Source organism: Hylobates moloch, unplaced genomic scaffold (genome assembly GCF_009828535.3).
Source record: "Hylobates moloch isolate HMO894 unplaced genomic scaffold, HMol_V3 SCAFFOLD_14, whole genome shotgun sequence".
NCBI lineage: Eukaryota > Metazoa > Chordata > Mammalia > Primates > Hylobatidae > Hylobates > Hylobates moloch.
The window spans coordinates 76,515,018-76,529,893 of NW_026652289.1; positions in this window are offsets into that span (position 1 = coordinate 76,515,018).

A 14,876-nucleotide genomic window follows, 5' to 3' on the forward strand; every position below is an offset into this window, starting at 1 on the left:
ACCTGTGTACTTTGGGTGGGCTCTCTTTTGCAAAGTCAGAAAAATTGGTTGCAACAATTGCTGATCAAGAGGTCCAACTGATACAGTGTGGCCCGAAGCCCAAGAACACAAAAACAAGTGTTCACCATAAATCACATTGTTAGCATGCACTATTTGGTATGGACCAAAGCTTCAGGTACACACAAGACACTCTTATTAAGTAGGATACTCCAGATTGAGCGTGGTGGCTCACTTATGTAATCCCAGCACTATTGGAGGCCGAGGTGGGCAGATCACCACCAGTCAGGAGTTCGAGACCAGCCTGGCCAATATGATGAAACCCCTGTCTCCACTAAAAATACAAAAATTAGCTGGGCGTGGTGGCATGCACCTGTAATCCCAGCTATTGGGGGGGCTGAAGCAGGGGAATCGCTTGAACCCAGGAGGCGGAGGTTGCAGTTAGCTGAGATTGCACCACTGCGCTCCAGCCTAGACAACAGAGCGAGACTCCATCGTGAAAACAAACAAAAAAAATAGGATACTCGCAAGGGCTAAAAAGTCATCTCCAGGAGCTGGACCAAGGGTCAGTCTTGAAGACTTCGGAAATGTGTACGGTTTGAGCAGCCCTGGCCTGCTGAATTAATCCCTTACTGCCCAGAGATACAGAAGGGTTTCTTGAAATCAGGGGCATTTCCACTTAATCTCTTTTTTAAGTGTGACTCAGCTTACATTTCTCATGTTTCTTTGTTCCCAGTGCTTAGTGCTAACCTGCTTTTTCTCTTATTTCAAGACACCAATAAGCAACTCTATGTGTGGTGTTTATTGGCATCTTAGGAGAAAAAGTTGGTGGGGAGAAAACATTCTAGCACAGGGTACCAGCATCTCTAACATCTGTTTTCCCAAGGCAACACTGACTCACACCCATTTTATTAATGCCTACGTCTCAGTGGACTTCTTTGTCTGGAAAATGTTCTTATTTGTCATGTATCCTGTGTAGAAGGATCCATGTATCTAGACTGTAATTATATAATTTTAAAAATATATAAGAGCAAACACTGAGAAGTGTAAAGCTTTATTTTATAGTACCATGTGTTGACCTATACTTTGAATTCAAGTGACTATATATGAGCTGGAGATGGCAAGGACTGGAAAGAGGAGAGGTATAGAGGTATGGGAGAAATTTTTTGTTTGTTTTTTGTTTTACTGAGATGGAGTCTCGCTTGGTGCCCCAGGTTGGAGTGCAGTGGCACAATCTTGGCTCACTGCGACCTCCGCCTCCTGGGTGCAAGCGATTCTCCTGCCTCAGCCTCCCAAGTAGCTGGGACTACAGGCACCCACCACCATGCCGGGGTAATATTTGTTTTTTTAGTAGAGACAGAGTCTCACCATATTGGCCAGATGGGTCTCGAACTCCTGACCTTATGATCTTCCCGCCTCGGCCTCCCAAAGTGCTGGGATTGCAGGCGTGAGCCACCGCGCCTGGCCGGGACAAAAAATCTTATGACTGATAACTATTTGTATAGTAGCTACATTTAAAAAAAAATCTGCACTCCACAAAAGTAAAGTGCAACTTACTATATAATATACTTTAGGTATATTCTTAATAAACAAACACATAGCCATTATATCCTCTCTTTTAAGATCAGTATTCTGTATGAATACTTTCTGTCTTCCTGAAACACATTCATTCCCATCTCTCAGAAAGTATGCAGTGGAGAGCTAAGCCCTTTGCTTCCGCCTCTAATGTGGTGGTCCTGTACTTTGAGGGAGAACCCGTAGTTAGCAAAATTAGAGAAAAAATGAAGTGCCAGCTCTTTTCATTACTGACAGGGCTTAAATTTGATGAACCTACTCCCCTGGGGCTGGAGGACAATTGTCACCTCTCCGAAGAGTGGTATGGGGTGAGGAGGCAGGCATTTCCTTCAGCGCCTCTCCTTGCACCTGGTCTCAAGAGAACATGTCCTGGACCCATCGTCCACTGCTGTTCCCTGGCCATCTTCTTTGCTTGTTTACCTCTGATACTTGTTTTGTGAACAGGAGATTTATGCGGGAAGAAAATTTGTATCTTGTGCCGGAGTCAGTTTCACTTCATTTAGACCAAACCATCACATAGTTTTCTAATTGTGTGACTCTCAGGGTGTTGCTGCTTTAGGTGTAGCTCTGTATATTTATTTCACAAAGTGTTGTGTTGGAAATTCGAATCTACCATGGCGTTATTATTTGGCTGTGTTGCCTGTTTTAATTTTTAGCACCACTTTATGCACTACCAGTTTGAGTTAAATGTGCTCTTTTGTCTGATAATCTGCAAACTCACCTCCTAGACTCTTTTCTAACCTGTCCTCTGCATTGGTTGGTGCAGACATTTTTCCTTGTTTATCAAATCCCTGATTGCCCCCAAGCCTCCTTATTCTTAGTTGACTACCACCCTCCCTACTTGTGAAATCCAGCCTGCTCCAATTGCGCCTTGCTGCCACCTCCGTTTGGACATTACTCCATCATTTTTCTACACATTCTTTGTGTCCCCATCATTCTCTCTCACTGGGCTCTTCCTCTCAGCCCAGCCTGTCAACATTCTCAGATCTCCTCAGATTCCCAAACCCCTGGCACTGTCCACTCCTTTTGCCACTATGTTAACTTCTTCCTTAATTAGCGCTCACCTCACCCAGGGCAGGGGCTGCCTAGTTTGTTCTCTTAGCTCAGTTATTCCACCTTTCCAGTCTTACTCATGCTGCTTACTGATTAATCTGTGTAATATCCTCATGTCATTTTAATCTCAAAAACTTTTAATGGCTCCCCAGTGCTTAGTAATAAAGTCCAAAGTTCTTACCTTTGTGTTTTTTTTTGCTAAGCCTCCCTCATGACCTGGGTACCTGCCAGCCTTTCCAGCTCGATTTCTCTCTCCTGACCTTTGTATTTTCTGCATTTGGTCCGACGACATTGCCTGTTTCTCCCTATGTGTACATTGTGCTTCCTGATCTTCACCATACCTCAGCCTTGATAGTTTTCTTTCCTTACTTCCCTCTCTCTCTTTCTTTCTTTCTTTCTCTTTCTTTCTTTTTTGAGATAGGGTCTTGCTGTGTTGCTCAGTGGCACAATCTTGGCTCACTGTAGCCTCAACCTCCTGGGTTCAAGCAATCCTCCCACCTTAGCCTCCTGAGTAGCTGGGAACACAGGTGCTCGCCACCATGTCTGGTGAATTTTTGTATGTTTTTTAGAGATGGGGTTTCACCATGTTGCCCAGGCTGATCTTGAACTCCTGAGCTCAAGCAATCTGCCTGCCTCAGCATCTGAAGGTGCTGGGATTACAGGTGTGAGCCCCTGTCCACCTGGCCCTGGATAGTTTTCTTCCTTTCAAGTTTGTCTCCTTTCCCCCAGCCCCTGCTGCCTAGATTCTGTGTTAATGTCTGCCTCAAATTTAATCTCTCCCCAAAGCCATCCTTTGCCGGAAATGCTCATTTCACATCAATGGCCTTTGCTTTTGCTTTTGCTTTTGCTTTTCCTTCCTTCCTTCCTTCCTTCCTTCCTTCCTTCCTTCCTTCCTTCCTTCCTTCCTTCCTTCCTTCTTTCCTTCCTTCCTTCCTTCCTCTTTCTCTCTCCCTCTTTCTTTCTTTCCTTTTTTTTTTTTTTGATGGGAGTCTTGCTCTGCTGCCCAGTCTGGAGTGCAGTGGTGCAATCTCAGCTCCCTGCAACCTCCACCTTCCAGGTTCAAGCAATTCTCCTGCCTCAGCCTCCGGAGTAGCTGGGATTACATTTGCCTATCACTGCACCCAGTTAATTTTTGTATTTTCAGTAGAGCTGGGGTTTCACCATGTTGGCCAGGCTGGTCATGAACTCCTGACTTCAGGTGATCTGCCCACCTCGGCCTCCCAAAGTGCTGGGATTACAGGCATTAGCCACCGTGCCCAGCCTTGATGGCCTTTTCTAAGAGGGGTTGTTTGTACACCTCTTATAGTACTTATTCACTTTGTACTATGTTAGCTTTATTTATATACCTGCTTCATCTTTTGTACTGCAGTCCTAGCTCTTTAGAGTAGTTTACACTTTACATTTACTTTTTTATCATGTGTTTCGTGCTACCTGTTTTTAGCACAATATCTGAAAAATGTGAATGATGTGTTTATTGAATGAGTGAATGAATAAATGAATGAATGTATCCAGAAGAAAGAGGTGCTGATGGAAGTATATCTCATATCCTACCTCAGTGTCTAAGTGTGAATAAATTAAAATAATTACCCTCAGCACATCAACTCTTCCAGATATTTTGTAATTGCTCTTATCATGTAAAACATATTAAGATAATTGGGCTCAATGTGTTTACGAGCTATACGATGTATTACTGCCCCAGACTGAAATTTGTTTCCATCTAGATTAGTAACACTGCTTTCTAATGACCTCTGCATCTTGCAGCAGAAGTCATTAGGGTATTTATCGGAAATAGAAATCAGATGGAAAAATCATCACCTCTTTTCCCCTTCTCTTCACCTTCACCTGAATGCAGAAAATAGTATCTTCAAAACATTTACTGTTCTATGGCTTTTAAAGAAAACTCCAAATTTAAAATACAAACACATTGTGTGCCTTTCTCAATTCTGACCTATAAAATTGCACACTTTAAAGTTATTTTGAAACTCGGAAGTAGAAATGGGAGCATCAAAATGCAACATTGTCAACACATTAAAAAATTTTGTAGGTCTGAGCTTTCAGAAAGGGACTTATTATTTTCATTCCTTCTGCTGAAACTCCCATTTATATGGCATTGCCTTCCCCAAGGATCCCCAATAAGCTTCACCCATTTCCCCACCACTGAAACAGAGAGGTACCCCTAGGCTGGAGAGCAGCTCCCATTTAATAGTGCATAACAACAGAACCAGGGCTGTCAAGCTCTGACAGCTTGAATGAGGGAAGATTTCAAACAATTATGAGTGGGACTTTAAATTCCTCACCTGAAATACATTGCAGAGTTTTTATCACAAAAGGGAGATACCTTGGAAACTGCCTGAAAATTTATCCAAGAAAAATTTAAGAGAAACTTGGCAGGTGCTCATTACACAACAGTTGAGAATAAGAAATGAAGTGATGCACTGAAGGGATTTAGAGAGATTGAACATAATCATTGATATAAGAATGAGGCCAGGACCCAGGAGATGCAATCCCTGCCCTTGGTTACAAGACCTTGGGGATTGCAAGTGTCTAAACCCTTCCTTGTTGTTTTGTGTTTTGTCCTAAGCCAAGCAGTATTATCCTTATCAGGTAAAAAGCAGGTATTGTTTAGTCTGGTAAAGCCCATTCAGGGCTGGACAGAAAGGGACATTACTGCTGTGAGTCCACCATTCTTTAAAAAATATTCATTCATCCTTAATAGGACCCTGATTCACTATCAGTCCTTGTAGATCTGTTTTGTTAATGAGGACTTTAAGTGAATAAATACAAATTGTATTGTAATCAGGTTCAAGGTGAGATGGTTTTTGGCGAGGCTTGCCCTCTCTTCTTTCCAGACAGTTTCAATGTGTCCTAATGACTTGCCAGCTTTACTCTTTCAGTGTCTTGTAATTTCTTGAACGTATTGCTTGACAATTTATTTAGACTATTTTGAATTCCAGGACTCTTAAAATACACTTTTGTGAGCAACTTTGCTACTTCCTATCTTTATAACCAATTACTTAAAAATCCATTTGAAGTGAAGAATTTAACAGGTGACCTAAATGAAGTTAAGTCATTCTAACCACTTCCTTGATTTTGCTGAATTATTTTAATTTTTTTGCTTTTTTCCCCCAAGCACAAAGCAATTCTTTATTATCCTAAACATCCAGGCTTTGACATGAGAACCTCAAACATATAATAAATATAATAACATATAATATAGTATTTAACATATAATAGCATGTAATACAAACACATTGCATGCCTTTGTCATATTCTGACCTATAACACTGCACACTTTAAAGTTATTTGAAACTTGGAAATAGAGATGGGAGCATCAAAATGCAACATTGTCAACACGTTAAAAAATTTTATGTATGTGGTTGATCTGCTCGCCTTGAACTTGTAAAGAGTTGGGATTACAGGTGTGAGCCATTGCACCCTGCCATTTACCACTTTTTAATTGGGTTGTTTGTTTTTCTCTGGTAAATTTAAGTTCCTTATAGATGCTGGGTATTAGGCCTCTGTCAGATGCATAGATTGCAAATATTTTCTCCCATTCTGTAGGTTGTCTGTTTATTCTGTTGATAGTTTCTTTTGCTGTGCAGAAGCTCTTATGTTTACTTAGATCCCACTTGTCAATTTTTGCTTTGGTTGTGATTGCTTTTGGTGTCTTTGTCATGAAATCTTTGCTTGTTCCCGTGTGCAGGATGGTATTGCCTAGGTTGTCTTCCAGAGTTTTTATAATTTGGGGTTTTACATAATCCATCACATAAACAGAACTAAAGACAAAAACCACATGATTTTCTCAGTAGACACAGAAAAGGCTTTTGATAAAATTCAACACTGCTTCATGTTAAAAACTCTCAACAAACTAGGTATTGAAGGAACATGCCTCAAAATAATAAGAGCCATCTATGAGAAACCCGCAGCCAACATTATACTGAATGGGCAAAAGCTGAAAGCATTTCCCTTGAAAACCAGCACAAGACAGCTATGCCCTGTCTCACCACTCCTATTCAACAGAGTATTGGAAGTCCCAGCCTGAGCAATCAGGCAAGAAAAAGAAATAAAGGGCATCCAAATAGGAAGAAAGTCAAACTATCTCTGCAGATGACATGATTATATATTTAGAAAACCCTATGGTCTTGGCCCCAAAATTCTTTCAGCTGACAAACAACTACAGCAAAGTTTCAGGATAAAAAATCAGTGTACAAAAATCACCAGCATTCCTAGACACCAATAACAGCAAGCCAAGAACCAAATCAAAAAGGCAATCCCATTCACAATAGCCACAAAAGGAACAAAATATCTAGGAATACAGCTAACCAGGGAGGTGAAAGAGCTCTACAATGAGAATTACAAAATACTGCTCAAAGAAATCAGAGAAGACACAAACACATGGTAAAACATTCCACGCTCATGAATAAGAAGAATCAATACTGTTAAAATGGCCATACTGTCCAAAGCCACTTACATATTCAGTGCTATTCTTATCGAACTACCAATGACATTCTTCACAACGTTGTTAAAATGGCCATACTGCCCAAAGCAATTTACAGATTCAGTGCTATTCCTATCAAACTACCAATGCCATTCTTCACAGAACTAGAAATAAAACTATCTTAGAATTCATACGGAACCAAAAAAGAGCCCAAATAGCCAAGGCAATCCTAAGCAAAACAGAACAAAGCTGGAGGCATCACGTTACCTGACTTCAAACTATACTGTAGGGCTACAGTAACCAAAATAGTAGGCTACTGGTGCAGAAACAGCCACATAGATTAATGGAACAGAATAGAGAGCACAGAAATAAGGCCACACACCTACGGCCACCTAATCTTTGACAAAGCTGACAAAACCAAGCAATGGGAAAAATACTCCCTGTTCAGTAAATGGTGCTGGGATAATTGGCTAGCCATATGCAGAAGACTGAAGCTGGAATCCTTTCTTACACCTATACAAAAATCAACTCAAGATGCATTATTTTAACTTTCTAAATGGGAAAGGGATAGAAGAATGCTTTGTTAAGAGCTGTATAGGCCCACAATCCTTACATCTAAAGCCTTTGAGGCCAGATGTGTTTAAAATTCACATTTTTTTTTAATTTTAGAAATTGAATATAGTACATATTTATGGTAACACTTTTAGTGATGTGGGCAAGATCTTGAATTATTACATTACTATTTCTGTGATAAAATGTATTGCTATAGTTTGAACGTGTCCCCCAAAGTTCATGTGTTGGAAACTTAACCTCAAATGCAAAAGTTTTGAGAGCTGGGACCTTGAAGAGGTGATTATGTCATGAGGGCTCTGCTCTCATGAATAGATTAATACTGTTATCACTGGAGTGCTATCCTAATAAAAGGATGAGTTAGGCCCTCTTCCTCTTGTTCTCATGCTCTCTTGCCCTTCCACCTCTTGCCATGCCATGGGATAACAGAGCAAAAAGGCCCTCAGTATATGCATGCCCTTTGACTTTGGACTTCCCAGCCTCCAGAACTGTAAGAATTTCTGTTCTTTATAAATTACCCAGTTTGTGATATTCTGCTCTAGCAACATAACATGAACTAAGATAGGTATGCATATTAACTTCAGTTGAGTTCTGTTCTGCCATCAGTGAAATACAAAAAATCCCTTTTGGCTTTCAGAGATTTTCAAGTTTTCAAATTGCAACTAAGGGATAGGTATATACATATTTTCTTGTTTAAAACAGAAAATTATGGGCCAGGCACAGTGGCTCATGCCTGTAATCCCAGCACTTTGGGAGGCCGAGGTGGGTGGATCACGAGGTCAGGAGTTTGAGACTAGACTGGCTAACATGGTGAAACCCATCTCTAGTAAAAGTATAAAAATTATCCAGGCATGGTGGTGTGTACCTGTAATCCCAGCTACTTGGGAGGCTGAGGCATGAGAATCGCTTGAATCCAGGAGGTGGAGGTTCCAGAGAACTGTGATCATGCCACTGCACCCCAGCATGGGTGACAAAGTGAGACTCCATCTCAAAAATAAAAAAAAAACAGAAAATTATGAACGACAACAAAAAAACCTAGAACATTCTTATTTGTTTGTTTGTTTGTTTATTTATTTATTTATTTATTTTGAGACAGAGTCTCACTCTGTCTCCCAGGCTGGAGTGCAGTGGCACGATCTCGGCTCACTGCAAGCTCCGCCTCCCAGGTTCATGCCATTCTTCTGCCTCAGCCTCCTGAGTAGCTGGGACTACAGGCGCTTGCCACCATGCCTGGATAATTTTTTGTATTTTTAGTAGAGATGGGGTTTCACCGTGTTAGCCAGGATGGTCTCGATCTCCTGACCTCGTGATCTGCCCACCTCGGCCTCCTGAAGTGTTGGGATTACAGGCGTGAGCCACCGCGCCCGGCCACATTCTGTTTTATTAATGAGTAAATCAAACCTCAGTCCAAGGTCAAAACAACTAGCAAAGGATGAAACCAGAGCCCTTCCATTCTATTTTACCACATTGCCCTTCTTTATCCTAAAGCCCCACTTAATTTGTTTTTTCCGTTTTTGACCTCGTTTCTACTGCTTAACATGCATGGATCCAATTAAATCATAGGTTTCCGTCTATGCAGTGCGGGTCCTGATGCAATATTAAAATAAAAATGTATTTGATCTCAAATAAAATGTGAAATCCTCTACAAGGTCAGAATTCAAGTCCTAAAACAAGTTAAGTATTAGAATGTGATAGGACTCCTTTTTCTTGTAAAAATATCATCTTAAAAACCTAACTCAGATTTTTAAGGATGGGTATCAATGAGTACATGAAAATCTGTAAGATATCTCAGGCTTTGCCAAATGTTTTCAGAAATATTCAAAGGGATAATAAAAGGAAAAGTATGTTGCAAGATTATTTTTGTTTGTAATTTTTGTCACACCAACTAAGATCGGGGGAAAATGTTATTTTGAAGTTATGTGAAGAACATTTTTGACACCAAGGTAACTCTCCACATCTTTCTTACAAATAAAAAGAAACTCTTTTACATATTCCTTTCACATAGCTATCACCCAATAATTTTTGAATTATGTGATTAAAAAAGACTTAATGATGAAATATGGGACATCTTGTAGCTTAAAGATGAGATTGCCCAAGCAGTGGTCACATTCATATTAAAGCTTCCAAATACCACATTCATATTAATTTTTTCCTGGCCACGAGAAAATTTATTTTTGTATATGAAAACTATAGACATAAGTTTATTTCTGAGTCCACTGAATCCTCTCCTCAAAGGGCAAAAATACTTCAATTTGACCACTCAGGAATGTAAAAGAAAATATCATGTCCCTAAAAAATTCATGATTTTTTAAAACCCTTCTTTCCTTCCTTCCTTCCTTCCTTCCTTCCTTCCTTCCTTCCTTCCTTCCTTCCTTCCTTCCTTCCTTCCTCTTTTTCCTTTTCTTTTTCTTTCTTTTATAGAATCCACAACTTTATTTTAAAATTTTATTTATTTTTATTTTCAACCCCGGGTTGGGGGTGCATGGGCAAGGTTGTTACAAGGGTATATTGCTTGACACTGAGGTTTGGCATACAGATGGTCCTGTCACCCAGGTGGTGAGCATAGTACCCAATAAGTTGTATTTGGCCTATGGCCACCTCCCTTCCTCCTGCATCTAGTAGTCCTCAGTGTCTCTTGTTCTTTATGTCTATGTGTTTTCAATGTTTAGCTCCCTTTTGTAAGTGAGAATATGCACTATTTGGTTTCATGTTCTGTTTAATTTACTTAGGATAATGACCTCCAGCTGTATCCATGTTGCTGCAAAGGATATAATTTTGTTCTTTTTATGGCTGTGTGTTATTCCATGGTGCATATGTACCACATTTTATTTATCCAGTCCACTGTTGATGGGCACAAATGTTGATTTCATGTGTTTGCTATTGTGAATAGCGCTGTAATGAACATATAAGTGCATGTGACTTTATAATAGAATGAATTATTTTCTTTTGGGTGTATGTCCAGTAATGGGATTGCTGGGTTGAATGGTAGTTATATTTTAAGTTCTTTGAGAAATCACCTATCTCTTCTATTTTAAGTTCTTTGGAAAGCAGTTGAGAAACTGACTTTTTAAAGGTAGCCATTCTGCCTGTTGTGAGATGGTATCTCACTGTGGTTTTGATTTGCATTTCTTTGATGGTTAATTATGATAAACTTTTTTTTTTTTTTCATTTCTTTGTTGGCCCCTTGTGTGTCTTCTTTTGAGAAGCGTCTGTTCATGTCCATAGCCCATTTTCAAATTGGATTATTTGCTTTTTGCTTGCTGATTTAAGTTCCTTTACATTCTGGATATTTGACTTTTGTTTGTTACATGGCTTGTGAATATTTTCTCCCATTCTGTAGGTTGTTTACTTTTTTGATCATTTCTTTTGGTGTGCAGAAACTCTTTAGTTTTATTAGGTCCCACTTGTTAATTTTTGTTTTTGTTGCAATTGCTTTTGGGGATCTAGCCATAAATTATTTGCCAAAGCTGATGTGGAAGGTATTTCCTAGGCTTTCTTCTAGGATTTTTATAGTTTGAGGTATTACATTTACGTCTTTGATCCAACTTGACTTAATTTTTGTGTATGGTGATAAGTAGGGGTCCAGTTTCATTCTTCTGCATATGGGTAGCCAGCTATCCCAGCACCATTTATTGAATAGGGAGTCCTTTTCTCATTGTTCATCTTTGTCAATTTTGTCAAAGATCAGATGGTTTTAGGTGTATGGGTTTGTTTCTGGGTTGTCTGTTCCGTTCTATTGGTTTATATGTCTATTTTTGTATCCATACCATGCTGTTTTGTTTACTGTAGCTGTATAGTGTAGTTTGAAGTTGGGTATTTGATCCTTCCAGCTGTGTTCTTTTTGCTTAGGATTACTCTGGCTATTCAAGATATTTTTTGGTTCCACATGCATTTTAGGATAAATTTTTCTAATTCTGTGAAACATGACATTGATATTTTGATAGAGATAGCATTGAGTCTATAAATTGCTTTGGGCAGTATGGCCATTTTAAGGATATTAAGGCTTCCAATCCATAAGCATAGACTATTTTTTCATTTGTTTGTATCATCTCTGATTTCTTTCAGCTGTGGTTTGTAGTTCTCCTTGCAGAGATCTTTTACCTCTTTGATTAGATGTATTCTTAAGTACTTCATTTTTGTGTGTATAGTTATTGTAAATGGGATTGTGTTCTTGATTTGACTGTCAGCTAGAGAAGTCCCAGGAGACTTTTTGGCAGTCTTAAGGGTTTGCTATATATAAAATCATATTATCTGCAAAGAGCGATAGTTTGATTGCTTCTTTTCTTATTTGGATGGCCTCTATTTCTTTTTCTTGCCTTATTACTCAGGTGAGGACTTTCAGTGCTATGTTGAGTAGGAGTGGTAAGAGTGGGCATCCTTGTCTTGTTCTAGTTCTCCAGGGGAATAGTTCCAGTTTTTGCCCATTCAGTATGATGTTGGCTGTGGGTTTGTCATAGATGGCTCTTACTATTTTGAGGTATGTTCCTTTTGTGCCTAGCCTGTTGAGGGGTTTTATTATGAAGGGACGTTGAATTTTATTGAAATCTTTCTTTGTGTCTATTGAGATGATCATATGGTTTTTGTTTTTGATTCTGTTTATGTGGTAAATTACATTTATTGATTTGTATATATTGAACTAATCTTGCATCCCAGGAATAAAGCCTACTTGATTGTAGTGAGTTAAATTTTTGAGGTGCTGCTGGATTCAGCTTCCTAGTATTTTGTGGAGGATTTTTGAGTCTATGTTTATCAGTGATATTGGCCTGAAGTTTACTTTTTTCGTTGTGTCTCTGCCAGATTTTGGTATCAAGATGGTGCTGCCTTCACAGAATGAGTTAAGAAGGAGGCCTTCTTCCTCAATTTTTTTGGAAGAGTTTTGGTAAGATTGGTATCAGTTATTTGTATGTCTGGTAGAATTTGGCTCTGAATCCTTCTGGTCCAGCTATTTTTTTGGCTGGTAGGGTTTTTTTTTTTTTTGCATTAATGATTCAATTTTGAAACTTCTTAATGATTTGCTCATGTTTTCACTTTTTTCTGTTCAATTTTGGGAGGTTGTGTTTTTTAGGAATTTATCCACATACTCTAGATTTTCTAATTTGTTTGCATGGAGGTATTCATAATAGACTGAGGATCTTCTGTATTTCTGTGGGATCAGTTGTAATCATCTCTTTTATTTCTGATTGAACTTATTTGACGTATTTGGATCTTCTATTTTTCTTTGTTAAAATCTAGCTAGTACTTTTTCAATCTTGTTTATTATTTTGCAGAACCAAATGCTGGTTTTATTGATCTTTTGTATGAACTTCTGCATCTCAATTTTGTTCAGTTTTTTTTTTTTTTATTTTTTGAAAAAGTCTTGTTATGTTGCCCAGGCTGGAGTGCAATAATGTGATCATGGCTTATTCACTACAACCTCAACCTTCAAAGCTCAAGAGATCCTCCTGTCTCAGCCTCCCATGTAACTGGGACTGCTGGCATGTACCACCATACCCAGCTTTTTTTTTTTTTTAAGTTTTTATAAAGATGGGGTCTCACTTTGCTGCCCAGGCTGGTCTTGAACTCATGGGCTCGAGCAATCCACCTGCCTTGGCCTCCCCCAAATGCTGTGATTATAGGTATGAGCCACCATGCCTGGAAATTTTATTCAGTTCTCTGATTTTCATTATTTCTTTTCTCCTGCTAGCTTTAGGTTTGGATCTTTCTCTTTCTTTCTTTCTTTCTTTCTTTCTTTCTTTCTTTCTTTCTTTCTTTCTTTCTTTTCTTTCTTTTCTTTCTTTCTTTCTTTCTTTCTTTCTTCCTTCCTTCCTTTTCCTTCCTTCCTTCTTTTTTTTTTTTTTCTTTTTTTTTTTTTCTTTCTTTCTTTCTTTCTTTCTTTCTTGTTTCAGGCCTCTAGGTGTGATGTTAGATTGTTAACTTGTGATCTTTCTAAACTCTTGATGAAGGCATTTAGTGCTGTGAACTTTCCTCTTAACACTGCTTTAGCTGTGTCCCAAAGATTTTGGTGAGTTACGTCTCTGTTTTCATTCATTTCAAAGAATTGTTTTATTTCTGCCTTAATTTCATTATTTCCCTCAAGAGTTATTCAGGAGCATGTTGTTTAATTTCTATGGTTTCATGTAGTTTTGAGAGATCTTCTTGGTATTGATTTATATTTTTATTGCACTGTGGCCTGAGAGTATACTTGGTATGATTTTGATTTTTTTGAATTTATTGAGACTTGCTTCTGGCTAAGCATGTGGTTAATATTAGAATATATTGCATGTGTGGATGAGAAGAATGTATATTCTGTAGTTGTTGGGTGGGGTATTCTGTGGGTGTTTATTAGATCTAATTGATCAAGTGTTGAATTTAATTCCAGAATTTCTTTGTGAGTTTTCTGCCTTGATGATCAGTGTAATGCTGTCAGTGAAGTGTTGAAGAGAAACTTGTTTTATGAATCTGGGTGTTCCAGTGTTGGATGCATATATATTTAGGATAGTTAAGATAGTTAAGTCTTCCTTTTCTTTTTTTTAGAGGGACTCTTGCTCTGTCGCCAGGCTGGAGTGTGGTGGCGTGATCTTGGCTTACTGCAACCTCTGCCTCCCAGGTTCAAGCAATTCTCCTGCCTCAGCCTCCCATGTAGCTGGGATGATAGGCACATGCCACCATGCCCAGCTAATTTTTTGAATTTTTAGTAGAGACAGGTTTCACTATGTTGGCCAGGATGATCTCAATCTCTTGACCTCATGATCCACATGCCTTGGCCTTAGGATAGTTAAGTCTTCTTATTGAATCGAACCCTTTATCATTATGTAATGGCCTTCTTTGTCCTCTCTGATTGTTGTTGGCATAAAGCCTGTTTATTTTCTGATATAAGAATAGTGACTTCTACTTCTTTTATTCCTGTTTACAACATAGATTTTTCTCCATCCCTTTACTTTGAGCCTTTGGATGTCATTAGATGTGAGATGCATCTCTTAAAGATAACAGTCAATGCTTGTCTTTTAATCCAGCTTTCCACAATATTCCTTATAAGTGGGGCATTTAGACTATTCAGCGTTAGTACTGATACGTGAGATTTTGATACTGTCATTTTCTTGTTAACTGGTTGTTTTGTAGGCTTGATTGTGTCATTGCTTTATATTGTCTGTGGTGTAAGTGCTTGAGTATGTTTTTGTAGTTGTGGGTTTCAATCTTCCATTTCCATGGCACTCCCTTATGGACCTATTGTAAGGCTGGTCTTGTGGTAAGAAGTTTCCTTAGT